Source organism: Cricetulus griseus, chromosome 6 (genome assembly GCF_003668045.3).
Source record: "Cricetulus griseus strain 17A/GY chromosome 6, alternate assembly CriGri-PICRH-1.0, whole genome shotgun sequence".
NCBI lineage: Eukaryota > Metazoa > Chordata > Mammalia > Rodentia > Cricetidae > Cricetulus > Cricetulus griseus.
The window spans coordinates 142,372,568-142,397,912 of record NC_048599.1 but is presented as its reverse complement, the minus strand read 5'-3'; the positions used below and the strand labels follow the sequence as shown (position 1 = coordinate 142,397,912).

General features: G+C 52.9%; 2 long non-coding RNA genes across 2 annotated transcripts; both read left to right on the top strand.

Annotated features, from left to right (window-relative positions):
- Positions 1–210: 210 nt before the first annotated feature.
- On the top strand, positions 211–7,304 carry LOC118239085. Its single transcript, XR_004770571.1, has 2 exons — positions 211–882; positions 6,563–7,304. It is a non-coding gene; the product is annotated as an uncharacterized LOC118239085 (long non-coding RNA).
- Positions 7,305–23,013: 15,709 nt separating this feature from the next.
- On the top strand, positions 23,014–25,127 carry LOC103163028. The gene is made up of 3 exons (XR_004770603.1): positions 23,014–23,359; positions 23,505–23,600; positions 24,485–25,127. It is a non-coding gene; the product is annotated as an uncharacterized LOC103163028 (long non-coding RNA).
- Positions 25,128–25,345: the final 218 nt, after the last annotated feature.

Genomic DNA, 25,345 nt, shown 5'->3' with positions numbered 1-25,345 from the left:
GGGGCGGAGGGGACCGGGACGCAGGTGTCCCCGGCCCGGCCTCGGTCGTGGAGCCGCTTCACCCGCCCGCGCCGCACGGCGCTCCGGAGGCACCGCATCCATCCTGCTGCGTCCCTGCATTTTAATTACCGCCGCATTAATATTCATGAGCCGGGACTCGAGGGGGACCGCGGGCTGTCATCTCCTCGCCCGCCCACGCGCACCCCCCCCCGCGCCCCTCTTTCTCGCTGAGTCGTGGGCTTCGACCCCCCCCCCGGCCCTTCGCGCGCCAACAGTTGGCGCTCAGCAGAGCAAGGGTGTGAGTGTGCGCAGGAGTGTGAGCTGTTGTGCGGGGAGCAGTGCCTGTGTGCTGCAAGCAAGTGTGCCTGGATCTGTGCAGCTTGTGTGTGCTGTGCAGATGTGTCTGTGTGCACCAGCACCTTGACTGTGGGAGTGTCACCCTATGCAGGGGCCACGTGCTGGGGCAGTGTGTCCAAAACAGGAGTTAGTGAGCTGGGGCAGTTGTCCATACTCAGGGGCAGGCTGCAATGGTGGATGTCGTATGAGGAGACATGTCTGCATGCATGGCTGAATATGCTGTCAGAGCATACCCCAGTGCACGTATGTGTGTGTTGTAGACATGTGTCCATGTTCATACATGTGTGTGTCCATGTACACAGATGTGTGTCCTGTGGGCATGTTGTCAATGGACATGGATGTGTATAGGCATGTTTCTATGTACATCAGTGTGTGCTGTGGTAGTGTGTTTGAATGTGTGTTTCTGGGCCATTCTGTATGCCCCTGCAGAAGGGCCAAAGCTGTCCAGTTCAGCAGAGCTTGGCTGTGAGCATGCCAAACTGTGGCCTGTAGGGAGGCTGTGCCTTGACCAAAGTCACCTGGCAGGTAAGTAGTGCCCGGTCTTACCACAAGCTATCCCATCGGATCTGTGCAGTTTCTGGTGCTGTCCCATTTGCAGATGGGGAAACTGAGGCAACTGGTCTAGGAATTTTAAGGGGTGCAGCAGAAATATCTGAACCTTAACCCCTGTCTTTAACAGTACCCCCTACAGGATTGTCACAAGTGTCCTCATCTTGTAGTCTGAGTGTAACCCCTTGGGGTCTCAGCAGCTCTCAGAACACAGCAAGTGGCTGCCTTGTGTAGCTATCATTGTTCCCCTCCTTGTTTCCCCAGCCCCTAAGCCTGACTGCTGGGAGCCAACTATGTGGCAGGCCTCACAGAGTGCAGAGGTAAGGTCAGGAATCACTTATTCACTCACCTACTCTCCCATCAACCCACCCACCCACCCATGCATCCATTCATTCACCACCCACCCACCATCCACATACCACCCATTGTCCATCAATCCTCGTACCATCCATCCACCTTTCTTTCCATCTTCCATCCATCTCATTCAGACATAGATCAAGACAGTAGGACACAGCTTGTATCCTCCCACTGCAATGCTTATTTCCCTCATGTAAGTGAAGTCATGGTCAGTCAAAACATGGCCCAGAAAGGCTGAGTGACTCAGCTAGGTCACACAGCCCTGTGAACAAAGCAAAGTTCTGCCTGTGTGCCAAGTACCCTCAATTCAAGTTGGTTACTTAGAGGTTCCTGTTCCTTTAGTAACCAAGGAACTAACAAGACTTGTCCATGAGAAGCCAGGTGGCCCCAACAAGTGGGCTAGTCGCTAAAGCAAACAGTCTACTCCCAGACAAACAGTTGTGCTGGGTGCTTCTGGGCAGATATAGCAGCCTCACTTCCGCTCGGTTGTTCTAGCCTCTTTGTCCTTGATAGACTCCCAGGGGAAGGGCCAACAGAAAGGCCGAGCTTCCACTGGCTACAGAGGACAACAGCCTTTGTCATGTGTCTCAGCTGCTTGGGGGTTGGAAGCCAGCTTGTGGAACATCTGGGGGTCCCTCCCCACCTCAGTACCACCGAGGCTGCCCAGCTAAAGCTCTGAGGCTCACCCAGCCCCTCCGGCTATGCCAAGGAGACTGGAAATTTCTACTCAGCGGCTCGGTCTGGCTTGATTTCCACTCTGCTTGGCGGGGGACGGGGGAGGGGCCAGGCTGCTCAGCTTTAGAACAGGCCCTGCATTCTTGGAGTTACAGTCAAGGGTCACTGAGACTGGGGCCTGTGAGGCCTGTGGGGCCTGGCGAGTCTCTCAGTAATAAGGAACAAGTGGCCCTATGCTAAAGGCTCGCCTCTGGTTAGGCCCAGTGCTGTCCCGATCAGCTGGGCCTCTAGAAACTTTCTATGGAGAAGCCAGACCTGTTGTTAACCTAATTCAGACTAGCTGCAAGGTTCTAAGAGGGCCTGCAGAAGGGCAGAGCCCTGAGCCTCTAAAGGGAAAGGCCACGTGGCTGGACAGAGATGGGTCTGGCTTGTGACCGGCCAGAAGACACTACTCAATTACTGGGCTGGGGGTGGGGTGGGATGGGTGGTCAGGGGCCTGGCCTAATGGAGAGGAGGGCTGTTGTTGTTTTGTTTAAAAAGAAGAAAAGGGAAATGCTGAGACAGACATATTGACTATAAGTTTATTATAAGGCCCGGCAGAATGGGGAGACTAAGAAGAGGAACAGGGGTAAATGGCTGACCGCCATGGCTGGTCGCCATAGAGAGACAGAGCGAGCGAGCGCATAGTAGAGACATAGTAGAGAGGAAGCTGAGAGGAAACAGAGAGCGTAAATGGGCAGAGACCTGTCTTTTAAAGGGGTCCTCTGCAGACTTAGTTCCCATGGAACCTTAGGCTGACCAGGGTACTGCCTGTTCCACCAGGTAACAGGGACAGGCCAGCATAATGCCTGAACCTTTCAAGGGCTATAGGAGCATGGTTTCTTGAATGGGAATACAGACCTCATTGATCCCTGCCTGCATCCAGGAGAGACCTGTGCATAGAAGCTACCCAGAGGTTCAAAGGTTCTGGGTCCTGTGTGCTGCTGGCCCACTGAGGTGCCCTCTCTGGGAAATCAGAAAGCTGAGCACTTCTCACCTACTTAGGCTAAGCCTTGACTATAGAGCCTCTGGGCAAGATCAGCCAGTGGCCAAGTTCCTCCACGCTGTACTCCCTGTGCTGCCACCAGGCCCAAAGATAATGGAGAAAAGAAAAAAAGGAGATTCTGGGAAGTGTCCACTGGGCACTGTCCCCAACGGCCAGGCCAGCAGAAAGCAGGGTCTTCTGGGCCATACAAGGCGTCCACTTGCCTCCTTCCCGAGGGCTGCAGAAAGCAGTATTGGCTAGGGAAGACCCAGCTAGGGAGTGGAGGGGACCAGGCAGGGACAGAAGAAACCACACTGAAGTGGAGGGATGGGTCCCACCTGTGGGAGAGATCACCACCGGGGGTGGAGGGGACAGGATAGAAGAGTAGAGTGTGTAGGGGGATCCAGTCTTTGGGAAGGAACCAGCTGGGGGTGGGAGGAACCAAACAGGGACAAAAGACCGCACTGGGGTGGAGGAGCTTAGGGTGGGAGGGACCACCAGCCAGGGGTGAAGGGGACCCGCGGGGAACCGAAGAACCTCCCAGGGGTAGAGGGGGGCCGGCTCCACCCCCGCTTAGCAGGCCGGTCGCCCGGGGCGCTGCAAGCGGGCCAGAACTTCAGCGGAAAGGAATGCCTGGCTTGGCGGGGGCGGCCGCGCCCCGGGCCGGCCTGGTTCGCGCGGCTCTCGGGCCGCTGGCGCCGCCGCCCGGGCTCGCGCCGGATCGGGGCGCGCCTCGCAGCGGGGTGCGCGCCGCCCCTCCCCCATAACTCAAAAGCTTGTCAGGCCGGTTCCAACTCCTGGCGCCCTGTCTCAGGAAAAAAAAAAGGGGGGGGGACGAGAAAAAGGAAAAAGCAAGCAAGGGAGCGAGCAAGGCCCGCCGCACGGAACCGGCGACCCACGCGCACAGCCGCGCGCCCATCCAGAGGACAGGGCGTGCGACACTCTTCCATCTCTGCACGGCCCCATCAATCGTTCAGTGACCTCCGGAGGGGGCGGTTACTGTGCAGCCCACCGCTTGGTGCGAGCTCCCTCCGGGCCTCGTGGGTCGGAAGGCGCCCCCACGCCCGGGGTCCTGATGTGAGAAAGCTGCTTCGGGGCCGGCTCCAGCAGCACCGCGGGGGTAGCTGCGCAAGAGGGAGAGGCGGCTGCGGACCTCCCAGCTCGACAGCGGAGGGGACGGGGTGACTGGGGCGTGGGAAGAGCCCGCCGGGTGCCTTTCCTTTTCTTCCCTCCCCTTCCGTCCTTCTTGCAACTTCACTTACGGTAGAGAGCCGATTAGGAAGGGGTTAAGAGCAGCAATTTACAGAGAAAGAGTCCAAATCCCGGTTAGAGTCCTATTCTCCCCTGCTGTGTGGCCTTAGGCCAGGGACTTGCCCTTTCCACTTCCTCTAGAGGGGAAGAGTTGCTTGCTTAGAGCTTTACACTGAACACCTTGAAGTCCTATCTTCGTTGGGGTTCCCAGTTTTCCTCTTCACGCCTCAACTGTGGTTCCTAATAAGCCCAACTATCTGAGGGTCATTCTCAAAGATAAACCAAACCTGGGAGCCCTCACTTATGCTGGGACCCTCCTTCAAAGGTTCATGCACTGGGTAGTCGGGGAGTCTGCCCAGGCCAGTCTAAGTCTCCTAGTCCGGGTTCCACTGGGCCCCGTTGTCCCCTCCAAGCCGTTCTTGCTTTCTGTCTGGGTTCTAGAGCCAAGAAGGCCAGATGGCTCAGATAGCTAGCTGGGGCAGGGCTTAGTTGGTTCTCTGGGGGACACATTTGGCCTGTCCAGGATGCCCAGGAGGGGTTTTCTACCCAAGATGCCAAAGCTAAGAAAGCCTCCTGTTTCAGACTCAGGCTGCAAGGTTGGCCTGAGTACTGTCAGGTCCTGTACAGACCCAGGTTTGTGGGGTCTGAAGCTTGAGTTCTAGGGGACCTACTGGGCTAGGTCAGGGGATTCTGCAGGCCCTGTGGGAAAGTTGTATCCCTAGGTAGACAACATATTGTCACCTCACTTTTTTCTAGAGACTGGTAGCCCAGCTTAAGAAATTCACCAGCCCCAGGTCATTTAGAGGAAAAGGACAAAACTGGGATTCAATCCCACCTTTGACTCTCCAAGAAATGTGTTCAGTGGCCTCAGTACAAAGGGCACCTTCTGCTAGTCACCTAGCCATGTCATTCTCAACTCAGCCTTTGCTACCAGAACAGTCTGCAGTCTTCCCTTCCAGGGCCTTTCGTGCCCAAGGTGCAAGCCAAGGAGCCTCTGGTGTATGACCACATTGTTCTAGAGTTGCCTTTTTTTTCCTTCAATCAAATTTATTTATTTATGAAGGTGTGTGCGCTCAAGTGTACCACGGCATGTATATATAGTCAGATGACAACATGAGGGAGTCTGTTCTCTTCTACCACACAGGCTCCTGAAATTCAGCTTTGGTTGTCTGGTTTGGCAGCAAGCACTCTTGTCCTCTGAGCCATCTTACCCCACCCCTCCCCCATCAGCTTTTCTGAGTTTTAGTTCCCACAACAGGAGCCCTCACATTCCAAAACACAGTTCCGGTTGGCCCCGGGACATGTGCCTGTGAGGTGGTGGTCCTTGGACAACTGGGTCTCTGTGGCTCAGGACTGCAGCCCTGTCTGTGTGCAGTGCTCAGCAGGAAAAGGGTTTTGCTGAGGGCCTGGGCTCCTGCCTTTCTCAGCCAGGCTCTCAGAACATGGGGCTAGGACCAGCATTCCACAGCAGCCCCTCCGGTGCCTATCAAGCACGAGAAAGCCTGAGATCCCTTGAACCAGGTCCCAGGAAGGACCCAGCCCACTCCAAAGGCTTCCTAAATCGACATACCTAGCTGAGAGCTATACTGTTTACTAAAGGACACTGTGAGGTGTCCTCATCCATGCAGCAAACTCAAGGTCATCCTAAGCTAAAAGAGACCATCCAGCGCAGTGTTAAACCAGGCATGGTGGCACCTGTCTGTAATCCCAGCACTCAGAAGGCAGAAGGAGGAAGTCAAGGGCCCGCAGAGGGAAGGAGAGGAGATTGCCCATAAGCTCTTGGGAGAGCCAGCCTTCCTGCCCCTGCCTGGCAGCTCTCTCCTCCACTATCCTGGTGGAAGCCAGGCCTTTACTGCTGTTCCTGGGGTAGGCTCAGAGGAGGCCACTCAACATGCCCATCCATAGAATGGGACCTTGAGAGCACCTCTTTCTGGGGCCAGTGGGAGAGGCCAATGAAGTCTAGGGTGTGACTGGCTTTGAGTGGGGCTCTGTACACACGGCGATAGAATTGCTGCTGTAATGGTTATTACTAGGAAGATAACTGTGGGCTAGGGGGTTGGGAACAGGCTGATGGGAGGCCAATTTAGTTATTTAAGGGGGGGTTGCTGTGGGGTATGGCTTAGTTGGTAGAGTGCTTGTCTAACATTCGTGAGGCCTGCAGTTAATCCAACAGTGCCAAATAAACCAGGCATGGTGACACACACCTGGAACCCAAGCGTCCAAGGCCATCCTTGGCTGCAACAGTGAGTTCCAGAGGATTTATACATGAGCTTCAAAATAAGTAAACAGGTAAATAGCCAGCCTTGTGGAAGGCCAGGCTGGAGGGAGGACTGTTGCTCTGTTTTTCAGATGGGGATCCTGAGGCCTGAGGAAGCAAAGTGGCTTAATAGGACAGGACCTTCGTGAAGGAAGGAGCAGGCTGGTGAGAACAGACTGCAGAGCTACAGTGTCTCTTCCCTCAGTGTCTTCCCCTGCCCAGCATCAGGGAGGGATCACTGCTCCTGCCCTGGAAGTGGAATTGTCCAGAGTCCTCTAGTGATCACCAGAGCCAGGCATTTCTATCCCAGCCTCAAGAAACAGCTTTCACGATGCTGGAAGTTGGTATGCAGGGAGAGAAAAGCCAGCAAGAGTTTGATCACGCATGCCATAATACCAGCTTCCCATGACTGGTGCAATAGCGGCACACTTGTTAAGGGGTAACCAATTGCTTTTAGACTGACTCTGAAGCCCACTCTGCAGGATACTGTGGACCTAGTCAAAGGCACATGGCTGAAGAAGTCATAGGCACCATGAGTAAACATACTACTTTTGTTTTGCTAAATGAATGTGTTATCAAACTGCCTCCTAAATATTTCTATTTGCACTGTAGACTAGTGCAGCCTTAATCAAAGAAGCTCCTATCTGCAGGGAACAGAAATCAATGCAGAGACTTGTGGTTGGTCAAGATGCTGAGAACAAGTGACACTCATATGACCCCTACCAAGGTTCATGGAGCATCTCTTTCCACTAAGAGGTGGTGGGAAGAATGTAAGGACCAGATGATGGGGAGAAGGGTCTTAAAATGCTATCTTTTTTTTTTTTTTTTTTTTTTTTTTTTGTGTGTGTGTTTTGAGATTGGATCTCTCTATATAGCTCTGGCTGTCTTAGAACTCACTCTTATAGACTAGACTGGCTTCAAACTCACAGAGATCCGCCTGCCTCTGCCTCTCAAGTGCTAGGATTAAAAGTGTGTGACTGGCTTTTGAAATACTGTTTTAGGGACCCTATAAAGCCAGAACATTCATGAATTGTGGTTTTTTCAGTTGCCTGTATAGGGTCAGTGTAAGACTGAGCTTGAAGAATTCAGTCAGATGTGGGAGAGGCTCATGGAGCCAGGGAACTCTTGGCATGAATGGGGAGGGGGAGCAAGTTGTTATCTTCAGTAACGGAGCCCCTTGGGAGTAACAGTTCATTACCCCGTGGATGGTTCCCCACCCATACCACACGGGTGGCCCTGGTTAAACCCAATAGGTCACAAAGTGAAAACAAAGACATAAAAAGTAGGGAATGGAGAGATGGCTCTGAGGCTAAGAGCACTGGTTGCTCTTCCAGATGCCCAGGTTGGATTCCCAGCACCCACATGTTGGATCACAATTGTCTGTAATTCCAGTGCAGGGCATCTAATACCCTCTTCTGGCCTCTGCAGGCACTGCATGCAGGTGGTGCACAGACAAACTTGCAGGCAAAACAAAAATACACATCAAATACAAATAAATAAATCCTTTTTAAAAACTGGGTTGCTTGCTTAAAAAAGAAACATGGAAAGTGGGGAGGGGTTGGTGGGATTATGGGGTGAGGTCAGGGGGCTGGAGGGAAATAAGAGAGAGTGAGAGCATGAGTGTTACCAGAATATGTATGCATGAAATTGTCAAATAATAAATTAATTTAAAAAATCAGACAACCAGTGCTCTCCATCTAGCTCTGCAACAAATTTAGGCAGCTAGCTCTGCATCAGGCTTCTCCAAGTCTCCCTCCCCTGGGGTCTCTGGAGCCCCAGTCTAGGGGGAGATGTGTTTGCGGAAGGACTTGATGTGTTTGCTTTGGGCAAATCTTTGCCTTTCTCAGCTGCTGTTCTGGTGAGAAAAGATCTTCCAGGCCAGGCAGCAGGAGGGGGAAGCCGAGCTGGGTCTGGCTGCCTGGGCTTATCTACAGTGCTCTGTCACCAGCTCCCCAGAGCGAGCACTCTGCCCTGGTTAAGGAGAACAGTTGGTCAGGGATCCAGGTAGGGTATCGGTGGGGAGAAACTGATTTAGTGGTCATTGCTCTCAAGGCAGAGGAGCTCTCTGGTCTGGATGATTTGAACTAGAGATGGTAAAGGTAAAGAGGTGAGCAGCCTTGTGGTAATGAATGGGAGAAAATCAAAGGCCAGGTAGGGTGGCGGGTAATGTGTGTGGATTACACGGCTGTCTCCCAGGAAAGGAACTGAGAACCAGTGGAGGGAACTTGAAGTTCTTTTTTTTTTTTTTGGTTTTTTTTTTTTTTTTTTTTTTTTTTTTTTGGTTTTTTGAGACAGGGTTTCTCTGTGTAGCTTTGGAGCCTATCCTGGCACTCTGTAGACCAGGCCAGCCTGGTCTACAAGAGCTAGTTCCAGGACAGCCTCCAAAACCATAGAGAAACCCTGTCTTGAAAAAAACAAAAAAAAAGTTCTATTTTTAAAAGAATTAAATTGTGTGTATGTATGTGTCTATGTGTTGCTATGTGCATATGTGTGCAGGTGACCTCAGTGACCACAAGAGGGCGCTGGATTCCCCCGGAGCAGATCTGAGGTGCCTGATGTGGTGCTGGGAACGGACCTCAGGTCTTCTGCAAGAGAAGTGTGTGTGCTTAACTGCTCAACCATCTCAGGTCCAGATCTTCCGGAGATGGGCCCTGGGGCCACTGTGAACCCAAGAGAGAGTCCTCCTTTAGTCTCTGGGACTCTTTAGTCTCTGTCACCTAGCTCTGAAGAATCCTGCAAGGGCTAAGAGTCCCTGACTGCCCGTGCAGTGTGAGGAGGTCTTATGGGAAGCCCAGGAAGGGTACTGGGACACAGGGGCAGGAGCAGAATCAAGAAGCACGTGGCTCCTATTCCAATCTGCTGCTGCTGCTCCTAAAGACTATACAGTAACAGAACCCAGAAAGGGACAAGTGGGGCGTGTCCTCATTTACACCAGGAAAGCAGGAATCTGGATGGAAGTGACATTGCCAGGTCACTGGCAAGCCCTCCTCCTGCCCTTCCCCTGTCTTAGAATTTCTATTTCTGTGATTAAACACCACAACAAGAAGAACCTTGGAGAGAAAAGAGTTTGTTTTAGCTTACAGTCCCAGATAACAGTCCATCACTGAGGGAGTCACACAGAGGCCATGGAGGATCCTGCTTACTGACTTGCTCCTCACGGCTTGCTCAGTCTGCTTTCTTACAGCACCCAGGACCACCAGCCCAGGGATGGCACCACCCACAATGAGCTGAGAGCTTCCCATCAATCATCAATTAAGAAAATGCCCTACTGAGTTGCCCACAGGCCAATCCTATAGAGACATTTTCTCAATTAAGATTCCTTCTTCCTGGATGATCCTAGCTTGTGTAAATTGACATAAAAACAAGCCAGGACATGCCCACCCCCCTCCATGTTCCATTCCTCCAAATATATTTTAAAAAAAAGTAGCATAATACTACTGTTTTGTTTAAGGACTACAAAGGCCCACCATGTGACACTGGCCAGACGATGTGGTTCTCCAGTGTTTTCTCACCTGTAAACAGGACAGTTAGCACTTGGGAGGCAGAGGCAGGCAGATCTCTGGGAGTTGAGACCAGCCTGGTCTACAAGAGCTAGTTCCAAGACAGTCTCCAAAGCCACAGAGAAACCCTGTCTCGAAAAACTAAACAAAACAAACAAACAAAAAAAAATAGGACAGTTAGGCTGCCTTCCTACTGATGTACAGGAAAAGGACAAGGGTTAAAGGTCACAGTGGATGGGGTGGCATTTCATAAGCAGGCAGGCATTTGTTAGCATGGTCATCTTGGAATTCTGGGCACAGACATTATTAGAGGGTCCTGCTCCTTATAGCAGGACACCTAATGACATCTATGACTGAGAGTCACCAGTTCTTCCAGGCTTAGACCCTCCCTGAGACAGCCCCAGACCATTGGCTGATTTAATAACCCACTAACCTGAAATCATCGTGGGCAGTGCCAGTCATCATTCATCCCAGTGACATGCTGCCTGCCTGTCTATGGTGTTGTGCATCTCAGGCTGGCCTTGAACTCTCTGTAGCTGAGGCTGGCCTGAACTCCTTGTCCTCCTGCCCTCATCTTTGAGCACTGGTTCTGGACTATGGTCATCCTTGGTCTCCCTACTATCTTTTATGAGCCTTAGGGACTAGGTTTGGAGGCTGGCCCAACATCCTCAGCAGAACCCAAGTGACAGTGGCCCCAGGAGAGGGCTAATTTTTGCCTTTCAGAGGCTTTCTTGTTATTACTCCCAGGGAGCCAGGGCCCAGGGCCTCGACTCCTTTTGTATACACCATCCCTCTGTGCACAGGGTCAAAGAGAGATAGCACCCCTCCTCTGTTCTTTCCCATGGATGCTGGAGGGACCCAAGCAGGGCTTCAAGTCCCCTAAAGTCACCAGTGTCTCCTTTTCCTTTTAAAGGCAAGCTGGAGAACACATCACCTGTATTCCATTGGCCAGATCTAATCACATGACAATCCCTAGTTGCAAGGGAGGCTGGGATGTGTAGTACTTAGCCTGGCAGCCGGGAGCCTCATTGGGACTGAGGGTATAGAGCTCTATTCTATATTACTAAAGGTAAAATGTTAGAAAGGACACTGGGCAGGAGGCACACAGGTTCAGGTGATAGTACAGCACAGGCTGAGGTCATCGGCTTTACAGCTGAGTCCCTTACATTGTTTCAGGGGATACAGTCCCTAGGCCTGAGCCTGGGATGACTCTGACATCTTTGTAAGGGGCACTATCCTATGCTTTGTACCCTCCAGATGACAAAGAGACCACCTAGAGCACACAGTTACTGGTGTAGTGTCTCAAGATCCACTGCCACTTGCAGAGAAATCCGCAGACCCCCGATTTCATTCAAAGAGAAAACAGGACAGAGATTTTAAGGGTCTCATAGTCCTGCCATCTCTGCTGTCCCAGGGGACTGCTGGGCCCACTGGCAACTTGGACTCTCCAAGGCTGATCTGAAGCCCAGGCAGGTGTCTTTGTTGACTCCCTCCTAAACACTCCAGTCGGGGCCCAAGATCACTCCCAACCCACAGAGAACAGGTGGGGAGCAAAGAACACGGTTGGCTCATCCAGCGTGGAGTGGCTCTATACTGTATACTGTAGACACTAGACTCGAGCTCAGGAGCCTACTCCTCACATTAGATGGCCCTTAACTCTTCACAGCATGTGAGCCTGTCTCTGGTCACACTTTGGTCTGAGTCTCCATCCACTGTAGTTATCAGTAAACAGCCCAGGACAGGAGCTCCTGGAGGGAGCCACCCAACTGATCCATGAAGGCTGATGACAGTTGTTTTCCTCTTATTTATCCCTCAGACTTGACTTTCTGCCTTCTATACACAACTCCTTGCTGGCGACACCCTTCCAGCTAGCAGTGTATGTATTAAACCTCTGCTGCACCCCCCCCCCAACCACCAGGTCACATGGCCCTCTGAACTCCAGCATTCCCCTGCCAGTCATGTCTGAGTGGCATTCTGATAGACAGGGAATGACGATCTCTTCCTTCATTGCTGCAGACACAATGCCCAGGCCTGGGATGTAGCAACCTGAGGATTCCTGGCAGGAGCTGGGAGAAGGAATGAATGGATGAATGAGTGATTGGCAGGTGAATGAACTCCGACACTAGCCTAGGAATGTGTGAATAAGTAAAGTTTATGAACTTAGATGCAAGTGGAGACCCTACCTCTGGGTCACACAGAGTGACACTGTCTTCTTGAGTTTTTTCTCCTCTTGTAGATGGGCGTTAATAGACCTCATAGGAGACAATACAATTTTAGGGTGCAGAGCAGACCCTGACACTCTGTGCCTGTGATACTGGCTTTCCTGGAGCCACATGGGACTGATTCTACAACTAAATGTCAAAATCCTACAGCCTGGATGCCTTAAGGGCAGGAATAGCTGACAAGTGTTTTTTTTACTGGACCGGGGAGATGGCTCAGTAGATAAAGGTGCTTGCTGCAAAGCCCAGTGATCTGAGTTCTATCCCTGGGACCCACACAGTGGGAAGCTAGAACCAACTCCTCAAAGTTGTCCTTTGACCTCCACATGTTGAGCATGTGTGTGCGTGCGCACACACAACACGTACACCGTATAAATATGTACATGAAATTTTAAAATTTCCATCAATTCACTTATTGACACTTGATCATTCTAGACCAAAGATGAGTCACCATTTTTTTTTTCTGTATGTTCTTGCTGCTAGTCTCACCTGGATGCCAGTGGAGGCAGAAAGGAGAGTCCTGGGCAAAGCTGAAGCCACCATGGCCAATGAGACCCTCTGCCAGCCAGCAACCTGTGGCTCACCTGGCCTCCCTGTCCACCCTGTCATTTCTTAACTCTTTCATCCTTGTCTGGAAGGGGCCCTGTGCCACCCTGCTGTGACCTGGCAGCCAGGCCCTGCTCTTTACCAGCAACAAGCGGGACTGATTCTCTGACCCACTGGTGACTGGCTGTGGCTCTGAGCCCACGGGGTCTGGGAGAACCCATCTTCTTCCGGCATGTGAGATACACAAATGCTGGTGAAGGCTTCTGGCTTCAGTAGAGCTTGGTGGAAGGTACTGCATGGAAAGAGGGCAGAGCATAAAGAAAGAGCTCAGCTGCTTACAGACCCTCATGCAGCAGAGAAACACACCCATTCTTTCAGCGTGTGTAGGCACGTGCGCGAGCACGTGCATGTGTGCACACGAGCATGTGTATGTGTAGATGTGCATGTGATCAAGGGTGTTATGGCCTGTGTGTGGTCAAGAGGACAGCTTTCAGGGGTTGGTTCTCTTTCGGCAGCAATCGCCTTAACTGGCTGAGCCATCTTGCTGGCCCAGCACTAATACATTCTGAGGGTACAGCACGTACAACTCAGCCCTGTCTGGAAGATCCTGCCTCTCTGCTAGTGACACTTAACCTTGGGGACACGTTGAAGCAAATGTCCCTAGAACCTTTTGACCACATCGCCACACTGCCACCTTTACCATGGAAACCAAGCACAGGTGTGCTCCTTGCTGGTTCTGCAGCATCAGCTGCTTCTGTCTGTCATTTGCAATCTGCATGGTATCCCTGCCAATCCCAAGACCCTCCCTAGGCCCACTTCCTATACCAGCTACTGAGAGGAGACATCTGGTTAGGTTTATGCTAGAAAGAGTCTGCCTTACTTCCTTGGTTTGACACTAGCAGTCATGTCTTGGGCTTACCCAGTATGCATTGCACCTTAGTGAAGCCCCGTGTAGACAGGGAAACAGGGCAGAGTCCAAGCCCAGGCCTCAGCTTCTGGAAAACACACAGAGGCTGGGAACTTCACAAATAACAGCTTTGGGGCCCCCTGGAACCTGCTGGCCTTCAAGAGCATAGAGGAAAGGTTGGGGGCACGCCACAGTGCAGGGAAGGTCATGCTGGCACCTGCATTTCCAGGCTTAGACGCAGGAGCCCACTATAGAAGAGCCAGTCCCCGCTTCAGAGTTCTTCCCTGCTCCTGGATTCCCACTCACAGCAAATAGTGCATGACTGAACCAACCATGTGCTTGGGCCTGTGGCCATTTCATACAAGCACAAACCACCACAACTACAACAAAACAACAAAACACTTGTACACCAACACACCTGTGCAGCCCACAGGTGCACATATGCAAGCAGGCACAGATGCTCATATCTCCTGCATGGGTACCTGTACATATAGACACACAGCCATGTGTACTGCATGCATGTAATATGGATGGCACACAGGTACATGTGTTTAAGTACACACACAAACATGCTACAAGCATGCACACAGCACTGCCCACACATACCCTTACACATTAAATATGAGTTGGGTAGTGACGGCAGGTGACTTTGGCAGAGGGCTCAGGGTCATAATCTAGACTCTACAGCCCCTAAACTTCATGCTGGATCTCCCAGCTGCACTGGGGAGGGGGAGCAGAAGGTACTTAGGGAAGTGGAAAGGTGTCATGGGAGGTGGAGAGGACAGAACAAATGAGCCCTCTAGGGCTGGAGAGCAGGAACAAGGGCCTGGGGTGAGGGGAAAAAGGGGGCTGCCATGGCACTCATAGAACTGCTTTGCATGGTGCATTCAGGGTCCAGGTACCAACCAGGCTACATCTCTGACTGGTGGGTTGCTTTGCTCAGCCCTCAGGACCTTGAGTCAGTCCCCTGTCTGTAACCATTACCAAGAGAATGAATCTTAAGGCGGGAAGGTGGCCAGACAGAGAAGCTGCTCACAAATGGGGACCATACCTCCTATGGTCTGCTGTACCCACCCTGTAAGGGGACAGTCAGGGCTGCGATCCTCTGCTAGCTGCTGCTAATGCCCCCAGGGCTGCCAGGAATCTACCCCCAAGCCTTTGCCAACCAAAGTCTCTTCTTTTCTGTCTGGGACCACCACCCCTGGGGACAAGGAAATACTAAAGGACATGCAACAGCACCTTGGAAGACCAGGATGCTGAGAAATTATCCCTGACCCACTCTCCTCACAAGTCTAGTCTGGAGCGGGCCCCATCCTTACTACCTTCTTTCCCCTCCCCACCCATGTATCCAGTCAAACCCATGGCCCGACTCCTTCGTATCCGTCCACTCTGCTTGCTGCCAACCCATTCCAGACACATCTGCACAGCCTTCCTGATAATGTCCCTGCAGTCACTTTCCCTCATGACAGCCAGAGAGGTCTTTCTGAAAAGTGCTTCTAAATGTGCCACTCCCCCTGTCTAAAACCTTCCATGGTGCCCATTACTCTCGGTAGGACACTGAAAATAACATGCCTACAAGCCCAGAGTGGCCAACCCTCTCTGACTTTTGCTTCCCATAACTCTCTGCTTCTCAAACCACCCCCCTTTCAATTGCCTGCTTTTTCTCTACTGTCATCCCAGACCTGGACCCTTGAACATGCTATGTGTCTGTCTCCAGGGCACCAGGGCACCTTCAGCTTGGAGCTTCAGCCTAGACCTTTCCTAGAGCCTCTCCTGCCCCCTTCCCCCATAGGCTGGCTCAGCAGTCTCCTCCCAACTCAATACCTGCCTGCCATCCCAGGCCCTCAGCTGCCCTGGCTCTCCTCCCACACACTACCCTGCTTGGGAAGAGCACTTGGAAGAATGCTGTGGGCAGGATAGCCAGAGCTTTCTAGCCCCCCCATAGCCCCTGTTGGGCCTCTATTTAGCTCTTCTAATTGCAAACCTGAATGCTGTGTGAGTCCAGAGGCAAAGAATAGGGAAGGGTTCTCAGCCTGGCCCCGCCCCAGGGAAGTCTCTGTATTTATTTCATTCCCTGTCTGTGACCTGAGGTGGGAACTGACTCTGCCCCTCCCAGGTCTGTGAATCCCTCAAGAGGTCTGAGGCTTCTGATGGATTCCTTCCTTCACCATCAGCACCATGCTCAGGTGAGCAGAGGGTGAGAACCCATTTGGCTTGGCTGAGGAGAGCTGTATCAGCAAGAAGAGCCAGTTCCAGCTCAGGAAGGAAAGAAATGGCCCCTGCCTGCTTTGAACTGGACGGTTGTTTGGTTGGAAGTCCAGATCATCATTGACCTGCTGAAGGCCACCTGGACCCACCTACTGGATGAAACAGCTTGGTCTTTCCCTCCTGGGGTGGCCCTCCCTAAATAGCTCTGGGCACCTGGTTTGTGCCAGGTTCAGAGGCTGAGAGCTGGGGGATGGGCGTGACTGTCCCTAGAACACCAGACTCAGTACCTGAGTCTCGAAGTCCAAAGGTAGATGTAGGGAATGGGGAGCATCCTAGGTTCTCATCAGTGAGCCCTGATAGGGATATGATTCCATTTACCAGATAAGGACTCTGAGGCCCAGGGGAAGCAAGCAGCAGTGAAGAAGGCAGGGCTGCCACAGACACCTGCAAACTACACCCAAGGGTGCTGTAGGGGCCACAGGAGGAAGCTGGCCTATGTTTCTCTCACCAATTCCATTTCAGATGCCAAGACCCTTCCTGTGGATTCTAGCAGACTGCACACTTACCCAGCCACTGGTCCTCTGCACATGCGAAGACCTCTCTTCCCTACCTGCGACTGCACAAGTAGGCACCCAGAGGATGGAATGTTGCTTCTCTCTTGTTCATCCAGGAAGCAATCAGCCCAGCACAGTGGGATTCCCTGAGCTCTCTGTGATCCCTCTCAGGGCCTCACTATCCCCAGGGTGCCACTGAACTGCTTTCTGCTCTCACAGACCAAGTAGCATTTTCTAGAGCAAGCAGGCCTATGCTCTGTCCGCTGCTGTATGTAGCTCTCTGAGCTGGTGGACACACCCTGCGTTGTTTCCAGGATTTGTACCGTATTAGTAGCGCTCCTGTGAGTATCCATGTCCCCTTCTTTGTGTTGACATTGGTTTTCCTCCCTCTGACATGCACAACTGGTAGTGGAATTGTTGGGTAAGTTCGTGTTCTAATTTTTACATATGAAGCTGAGATTCGAACCCAGGCCTCACACCATGGTAGGCAAATGCTCTACCCCTGAAGCCACACGCCTCCGCCCCAGTTTAACATTTGAAAAAGATGTCAACTGGTTCCTAAAGTGGCTGTCACTTCACATCGGTACCAGACAGTGTGGGGTCAAGGCTGGGAATTGGAACCCACGCCTACCCCACCCAAGGACCCTCTTCCCTTCCTGCCAAGGCTGGACCCCTGCTAACCCGGTCTCATCTGGCTTTGCTCATCTGGCTGCTGGCTGGAGAGGAGCCAAGGACGACGGGGGTCTGGCTTTCTCAGTCTGCCCAGTATGGCTTTCTCCAGGGCTCCCGGGGCTTGGAGGGAGGCTCGGTCTCAGGGTGGGTGTGTAAGTCTCCAGAGCAGTAGACTAGCTCCTGCGCACCTGTCTCCAGCTGGGTCTCCCTGGTAATGACAGAAGCTGAGGGAGATGGAGGGGGTGCTGGGGTCTCCTTGGGCACCGGGCTAAAGCTGGTGCGGGGTGGGTGGGCGCACGCAAGGGGAGGCAGCTGCTCCCGCGCGGCTCAGAGAGGAGAAAGGAGGCGCCGGCAGAACCCAGGCGGAGGGTGGATACCTACACCAAGCCCAGGGGACCGAGACCAGGAGCAGAGACTCTCCCCTGGCAGCCCCGGGAGGGGCGCGGGCGCCTCATTAAAACCGCAACCCGGAGCCGGGCCGCAACGCGCAGAGCCGGGCTGCAGGCGGCCTCCCGCGCACCGGGGCCCGCGCCGGCTCCAGCCGCCCGCGGCCGACCTCGCGCGTCCTCAAAGCCAGCCTGTCCCACTTCCCCCGCCGGTTGCTACAGCAACTGAGCTCTGAGTAATCAGCTGCACCGTGACCTTTCTTCCCCCGGAGAGAGAGAGGGAGGGAGGAAGAGAGAGAAAGAGGGAGGGAGGGGAGGAGGGAGCTGGAGGGAGGATGGAAAGAGGGAGGGAGAGGAGGGATGAGAGAAGATGGGGGGGAGGGATGAGAGAGGATGGAGAGAAGGAGAGGGAGGAGAGGATGGAGGGAGGGGGTGAATGTTGGAGGGAAGCAGAGAGGGGGAGGGAGGGAGAAAGAGAGGGAGGGAGGAAGGGAGGGAGGAAGGGAGGAGGAGTCGGAGAGGCTGAGCGGCGGTCAGAGCTGTAAAGACACCGCAGCTGGGGTCTGGGGGCCGTGTGGGGAGGGGGTGGCTGCCAGAAGGCAGGAGAGAGGAGGGAGAACTGGCAGCACCATGGTGGAGGAGGGGGAGCCGGGAACCGACCAGGACACATTCCGGCCCTGCCTCTACCCCCATCTCACCCCGGAGAGGTGAGGGGACTGAGAAAGGCTGGCAGCCTCTCTAACAGACCTGACTTCCCATTCCCCAGATGGGACAAATGAGGCGAAGGCACCCCTCCCCAAACTGCAGGGAACTGGAGCACGGGGGGTGGGGTGAGGGGGCGGGTGGAGTCCCGAGAACGTTCGGAACTCCTCCTCCTTCCCTGCCCTCTGGCCTCAGTTTCTCTGGTGGTGGAGCACGACTCCCCAGGGCACAGAGCAGGCTGCCTAGCCTCGCCCCAGGTAGAGAGAACCTGGCAGCCTCTCCTTTCACACCAGATATTGACTTGAATTCTCTGAAGGTAGCTGGAGGGGAGGATGCAAGGGCTGGAGATGAAGGGTGGGGAAGCAGCCATGGCCACGAGGGTTGGGAGTGCCAGGGACAGAACACAGCCATGACTCCCTCAGACATGGCAGGGAACCTTCCCTGGTCCCCAGAACTCATCCCCCCTCCTCTTCGGCATGCTGCCCTGGGGTTGGTGCCAGCACCAGGCCTGTCACCCACAGGCCCTGGGGACCTGCCAGCCGCCTGTTTACCAGACACGCCAGCCCCCAGTCACAGCCTGGCCTCGGAGTGGGGAGTGGGGGAGGGACGACAGATGGCAGAGGTGCCATTCTACCAGAGTCTGAGGCAGTTGAGGAGCAAGAGAAATACCCCCCACCCCAGGACTTGGGGGAGTATGGAACCCTCTCTATCCTAAATCCCTCAGTACCCACTGTATGCCAAGCTTAGGTCAAAATGGCTCCAGAACCAATAGTCTCTCCTTTGTACTGACTGCTCAATCACCCATGGACTCTGGGGCACCCCAGCCGCAGGCCTTGTGGCAGCTCCCTCAGGGAGGAGAGTCACCTGATCCCCAGCCTGATACCTGAATAGAACTTCTGGGTGCTCCAGAGTCAGGATCACCCCCTCCCCCAGGCAGACACCCCCAGAACCTACCTGGTGGCTTGTTTTTAGGGGGGTAAGATTTTCCTTTATGACTGGGGATAGACCCAGGGCCTAGCACCCTGAGCTACATCTCCATCAGACACCCAATGTTTCAACCCTGGCTCCACCTCCCAAGGGCCTCCAGAACCCCTCTGGCCTTCAGGCAATTGCAATAGCTTCCAAGGTCCTGGCCTCACCCTCTTCTGAGGTCTAACCAGACAGCAACAGGGTCTGATCACAAAATCCCCAGAGAACCAGAAAGGGATTGGATTCCACTTTGGTTTTATGGGGAGAGGGCTGTATGCTCATGCTCATTTATGCCTGTGTATGTGTGTGGAAGTCAGGGCAACTTCAGGTGTTGGTCCTTGCCTTCTGTCTTAGTCAAGGAGCTATTGCTGTGATAAACACCGTGACCAAACAGCAAGTTGGGGAGGAAACTTGCTGTTTATTGGGCTTACATTTCCACATCCATAGTCCTCACTGAAGGAAGTCAGGGTAAGAATTCAAACAGGGGAGGAACTTGGAGGCAGGAGCTGATACAGAGGTCATGGAGGCATGCTGCTTACTGGTCTGCTCCCCATGGCTTTTTCAACCTGCTTTCTCTCTCTCTCTCTCTCTCTCTCTCTCTCTCTCTCTCTCTTCTTCTTCTTCTTCTTCTTCTTCTTCTTCTTCTTCTTCTTCTTCTTCTTCTTCTTCCTGTTTTGTTTTTCAAAACAGGCTTTCTCTGTGCAGCCCTGGCTGTCCTAAAATTCACTCTGTAGACCAGGCTGGCCGTGAACTCATAGAGATTCACCTATCTCTGCCTCCTGAGTGCTGGGATTAAAAGCATGTGTCACCACTGCCTGGCTTCAACCTGCTTTTTTTTTTTTTTTTTTTTTTTATTGAACTCAGGACCACCAGCCCAGGGATGACTAGCCCTCCCATGTCAATAGCTAATTAAGAAAATGCTTTCCCGGTGGTGGTGGCACACACCTTTAATCCCAGCACTCAGGAGGCAGAGGCAGGTGGATCTCTTTGAGTTTGAGGCCAACCTTGTCTACAAAGCAAGTTCCAGGACAGCCAGGGCTATGCAGAGAAACCCTATCATGAAAGAAAGAAAGGAAGAAAGAAAGAAAGAAAAAGAGAAAGAAAGAAAGGAAGAAAGAAAGGAAGAAAGAAAGAAAATGCTTTACAACCCAATCTTATGGAGGCATTTTTTTTTTTTTAATTGGGATTCCCTCCTTTCAGATCCCTCTAGCCTGTGTCAAGTTGACATGAAATTAGCCAGCACATCTTCCAAGTGTTTGAGACAGGCTGGTTGGCCTTTGAACTTCCTGGGCTTCTCTCCACTTCCCATCTCTTAGGGCTGGAATTACAGATGGGCATGCTACTATGTGGGTTCTTGAGGTTCACAGTGCTCATGTCCTCACATCTGTATGGGAAGCACTTTGCCCCCTAAAACATCTCCCTGACCCTATCCCTTTTGAGACGGGGTCTCCCAGGCTAGTCTCTAGCTTGATACGTAGCTCAAGGATGCCCTTGGACTTCTTTTCCTGAATTCACCTCCTGAGTGCTGGGACTACAGGCCTGTGCCACTACAGCCAGTTTACACGATTGTGGGGATCTAACTCAGGGCTTTGTGCATGCTAGGCAAGCTTGCACCCCAGTGTGATATACCATTCTCCAGTCTCTTAACCCATCTCCTGACTTTAGAGATAGTTTCCTAATTCCAGCCTCGTGCGTGGGTGTTCCATACTGGATTTTGCTGTGAGCACAATTCCCAGGAAATATTTCCTGGAACCACACAGAAGGGCCCTGTGGACACAGGAAAGAGGAAGTTAATCACAGGACAGGATGTGGCAGGGTGGGGCTTGGGGGGTGTCCAGAGGTCATGGCGCTGAGGACACTTAGTCAAGGGTCTGTGTGTCTGTGTGTGCATGAGAGTGGAGGGAGGCCAGATGTCAATGTCAGGGGTCAGTTTCTCTTGTTGTCCCATTTTCTGAGACAGGATCTCTCACTGCACCCAGTGCTCACCAATTGGCTAGACTGGCTGGCCAGTGAGCCCAGAATTTTGCCTGTCTTCCTTGCTGCCACAGTTACAGACTCCATGTTTGGCCACATCCAAACTCAGGTCTTCATGCAATGGCTGGTCCTTTGCCAACTGAGCATCTCTCCAGCCTCAGGGATCCCTGAGGGGTGTGTGTATGAGATGTGTTTTGTATGTGTGTGGTGCTTTTTGTGTGTGTGATGTAATGTATAGTTTGTTATGTTGTGTTTTTTTTGTGTGTGTGTGTGTGTGGTGTGATGTATAGTGTGTATGGTGTGTGTGTGTGTGTGTGTGGTGTGATGTATAGTGTGTATGGTGTGTGTGTGATGTAATGTATTGTGTGTGTGTGTGTGTGGTGTGATGTATAGTGTGTATGGTGTGTGTGTGTGTGGTGTAATGTATAGTGTGTATGGTGTGTGTGTGTGTGTGTGTGTGTGTGTGGTGTAATGTATAGTGTGTATGGTTGTGTGTGTGTGTGTGTGTGTGTGTGTGGTGTGATGTATAGTGTGTATAGTGTGTGTGTGTGTGTGTGTGTGTATCCATATGCCATTGCCCCTTTTAGACACATGGGGAAGCTAAGGTCCAGATGACCTCTTCCAAGTCCCATGGAGCATTACAACAGATCCAGGGCAAAGGTAATTCTGAAGCCCCCACAATGTACCCTTCACTGTAGGCCAGTGTTAGCTCCATTTACCCACCCTTTCCATCCATCTGTGCTCTCATCTACCCATTTGGCTCACCACACCCTGTATATCCATGCAATCATCTTTTTATCCACTTACCAAAGACATATCCATCCAACAATCAATCATCCATCCATCTATCCACCTAGCTTCCTATCTACGCACCCATTCATGTCTTACTTGTTTACCTAAACCCCCACCCACCACTCACTCACACCTGCCTAACAATCTACCCTTTTATACCCTGCCCATCACCCATCCACCTATCTATCTGTCCCCTAGCCATCCACCTATCCATCTACCCCTTCCCATCCACCCACCCACCACCATCCATCCTTCCCCACCCATTCCTTATGTACTTCTGTTTCCACCACCTTCCATCCACTCATTCTGACTTTATCCACAGCCATTCGGAGCCTAGTTCCTATGGCTCAGCTTCAGAGCAGGACTGGACGTCCAGACGCCAATCTTATGACCTCCCTGGGTGTTCACTCTCCCAGTTTCCCACTCTATTCTGTCTGGCCCCAGAGAGGCTGCATCTAGGGGACAGGACAGCCATGCTGCCCCCTTTCCCAGTGCACCTTCCCTGGGTGGGGACTGGCCTCTGTTTCCCATCTGGCCTTCTCCTCAGGGCTCCTGTCTCTGCGTAATCATCCTGAGGGTAGGAAGGGAATCAAGGGGGCTTCCAGGGAGAGGTGGCAGTGTCTTTCATCAGAGATTAGAAAGCTGCAGGCAAGGAGAAGGCAGGAGGAGGGGCAGTTTCTTGGGGTACCCATCACATGCCCCATAAGCTTGTTCCTCTCTTTGTGATACTGGTGCCTCCTCCTCCTAGCAATTCTATACTGGCATTTTGGCCCCTAAGCACATTTCTCTAAAGAGAGAGAGCAGAGGCTCAGAGTGGGCCAGCAACTTTCCCAAGGTCACAGAGCTCTCACTATAGATCTTAACACCAGCTAGGCCAAAGTTTGGAGCTTTCACCATGTCTCCTTACCTTAAATATGTCCCCTCCAGGTGAGGAAGGGGAAACTGCCCTTCTCTGCCTCTTGGGAAGCTCTCAAAGCTCCTGCATTGGATCTGTTAATGTCTGGCCCTCCTGACTTTCAGGGGCTGGGGTGGGGGATGTCTTGCTACTCAGCTCCTGGCCTAGCTAGGCTTCACAATCAGTCCAGGCCCAGAGCAGGGCTGCAGCTCTGCAAGCTGGCTGGGGAGGCACGAGCGTGGCTGTCAGCAGAGTTCCCTTGTCAGCGCCGGCCCCAGCCTCCCCGCTTAAAGATCGCCTCAGGCGCTCTCTTAAAGACGAGAACGCTGCTGCTGACATTTGGGAGATCCTGGCAGCCGATCAAAACCAAGCTGAAAATCGGAGCTGCGGGGAGGGGCGGGCACCAGGCAGCCGGGACCCGACTGCCTGGGCCTGCCAGGGCCAAGGGCGCCAGAGCTAGGGCAAGTCCTGGCTGAGGCAATACCTGCAGACTGGCCCTGACCGTCTGGGTGATCCATTCCTTTAGAAGAGGACAGAGCTAGAGCTAAGGAGGAGGCGCGCGGAGGTAGGGGAGGTGGGGAGGACGACACAAAGGAGGAAATATGGGGAAGGAAGGAAGGAGGAGGAGTGCGGAGGCAGCAGAAGGCAAGGAAGGAAGTGAGTGGAGGGGGGGTGTGTGGAGGACAGTAAACTTCCTATTTCCGCCCCAGTCAACAGGTCTCGGCAAATAATCATGCCTCAGCCAAAATCCCAGCCCAGAGCGAAGAATTATGCTCCACACAAAGGGAAGGAAGTCCTGGTGTGAGGTACCCAAAACAGGGCTCCCCCAGAAGTAGGGAGGGGGAGCCCTGAGGGAAACTGAGGAAGCAGAGGGAGGGTCAACATAAGGCTGCCAACTTTACTTCTGCCTCAGGGACTACTGGCTGTCAACAAAATTTTTCAGTGCCTTGGGTCACCTTGTCCCTTCCTTTTCAAAATCTGCTTGTCCCCACACCGTGCATTGTCTCCACTGCTCACCCAGCCATCCATTCATCCATCTAGACTACCTTCTGTCCTTCTACATGCTGGGCTCCACACCTGCTCTTCTGCCCACACATACCCATCCATCTATCCATGAATCTGATCATCTTCTCAGCTCTCCTTCAATCACCCCCAGAGCCCAGCCTTTCCCTCCACCATCCAAATATCCACCTACTTCCCACACATCCAGCCAAAGAGGACTTTTCAGAGCAGGAAAGCCATCCCCCACCCCAGTGTGGGAGTTAGTAAAGCTAGGAGACACCCAGGTCAGTGTGAGAGGGTGGGTGTTCCTAGAGGCTAGCATCAATGCCCTAAGACACTACAGAAGGCCAGGGGCCAGCCTTGCAGCTGCCTGACACCACCCCCCAAACAGGTACCATTCTGCTCTTGCAGAACGACCTACACACACACACACACACACACACACACACACACACACACACAGAGAGAGAGAGAGAGAGAGAGAGAGAGAGAGAGAGAGAGATTAGAGCTCCAGAGCCCCAGGTCAGCAAGCTTTAATTTGTGTGTGTGAATTTGGGTTTTGGGGGGCCAAAGCTGTACCTTCTTCCAGGTGTCCTGACCAATAGTACCTAAGACTGGAAGAGAGAGAGAGAGAGAGAGAGAGAGGATGTTGGGCATCACCATCGTCTTTGTCTCCTCTCTCCAACAGCCACACATGTCCAGCATCACCTGTACCTGTGGCCGCCATCATACTTTGTTCTGACCACCACTGCTCCCTGCTTAGCCTCTGGACTTGGATTGTGTGGCAGACATTCCCCTGCCCTTCCCAAGCCTCCAGGCCTGAAGCCCTACAGACCACACACATGGAGGAGTCCTTCTGAAATCTAGCTTCACAGCAATGCCCTGCCCCCTGGATAGGGTCCTACACATCCCATCTTGGCCTGTGCAGCTTTTCCAAGTTGGCCAGTGGTTGACGTCTCTGGGCTCCTGTAAGGAAGGGTCCATCAAGTTCATGGCTTTCCATAGTAAATCCACATAGTCCCAGATGAATTGCCGGGCTATCTTGGCCTCTCTAGGCTTTTGCCTAGAAAATTCCAGAGTCATCAACTCCCCCTGCTCACCCCTACCCCAACGCTACTTAGACCCTCATACCATCAGGTCCCCAGAAGCCAGTTGAAATCATCATCAGGTGTCCCCCCACCCCCACCCCCGGGGTAGGGGCTGGATATCACTACAGCTACAAAAATATTCTAGCTTCCCACCCCCAGACCTTCTCTGCCTAGATCTGGCCACTTCTATTGGGTATTTGTGCATTAAACCAAAGCCAGCTGCTTGGCTTCTTTTTCTGCCTACAAAACATTTTCACTCATTTTATGGCCGCAAACATCTCCTTCCGGCCCCACATTCTCAGGAATTACTCCCTGGCCCTGACTCAGAATTGGATTGGATTGGAGCTGGAGGCTGTCTCTCCCCGGCTCAAAGGAAAGGGTTTATCTGCTTGTTCCTTGACCTTGGACAGAGAGCTTCAGCAGCCCCAGAGATGAGGCAGGCTGCAAAGGGACAGCTGGAG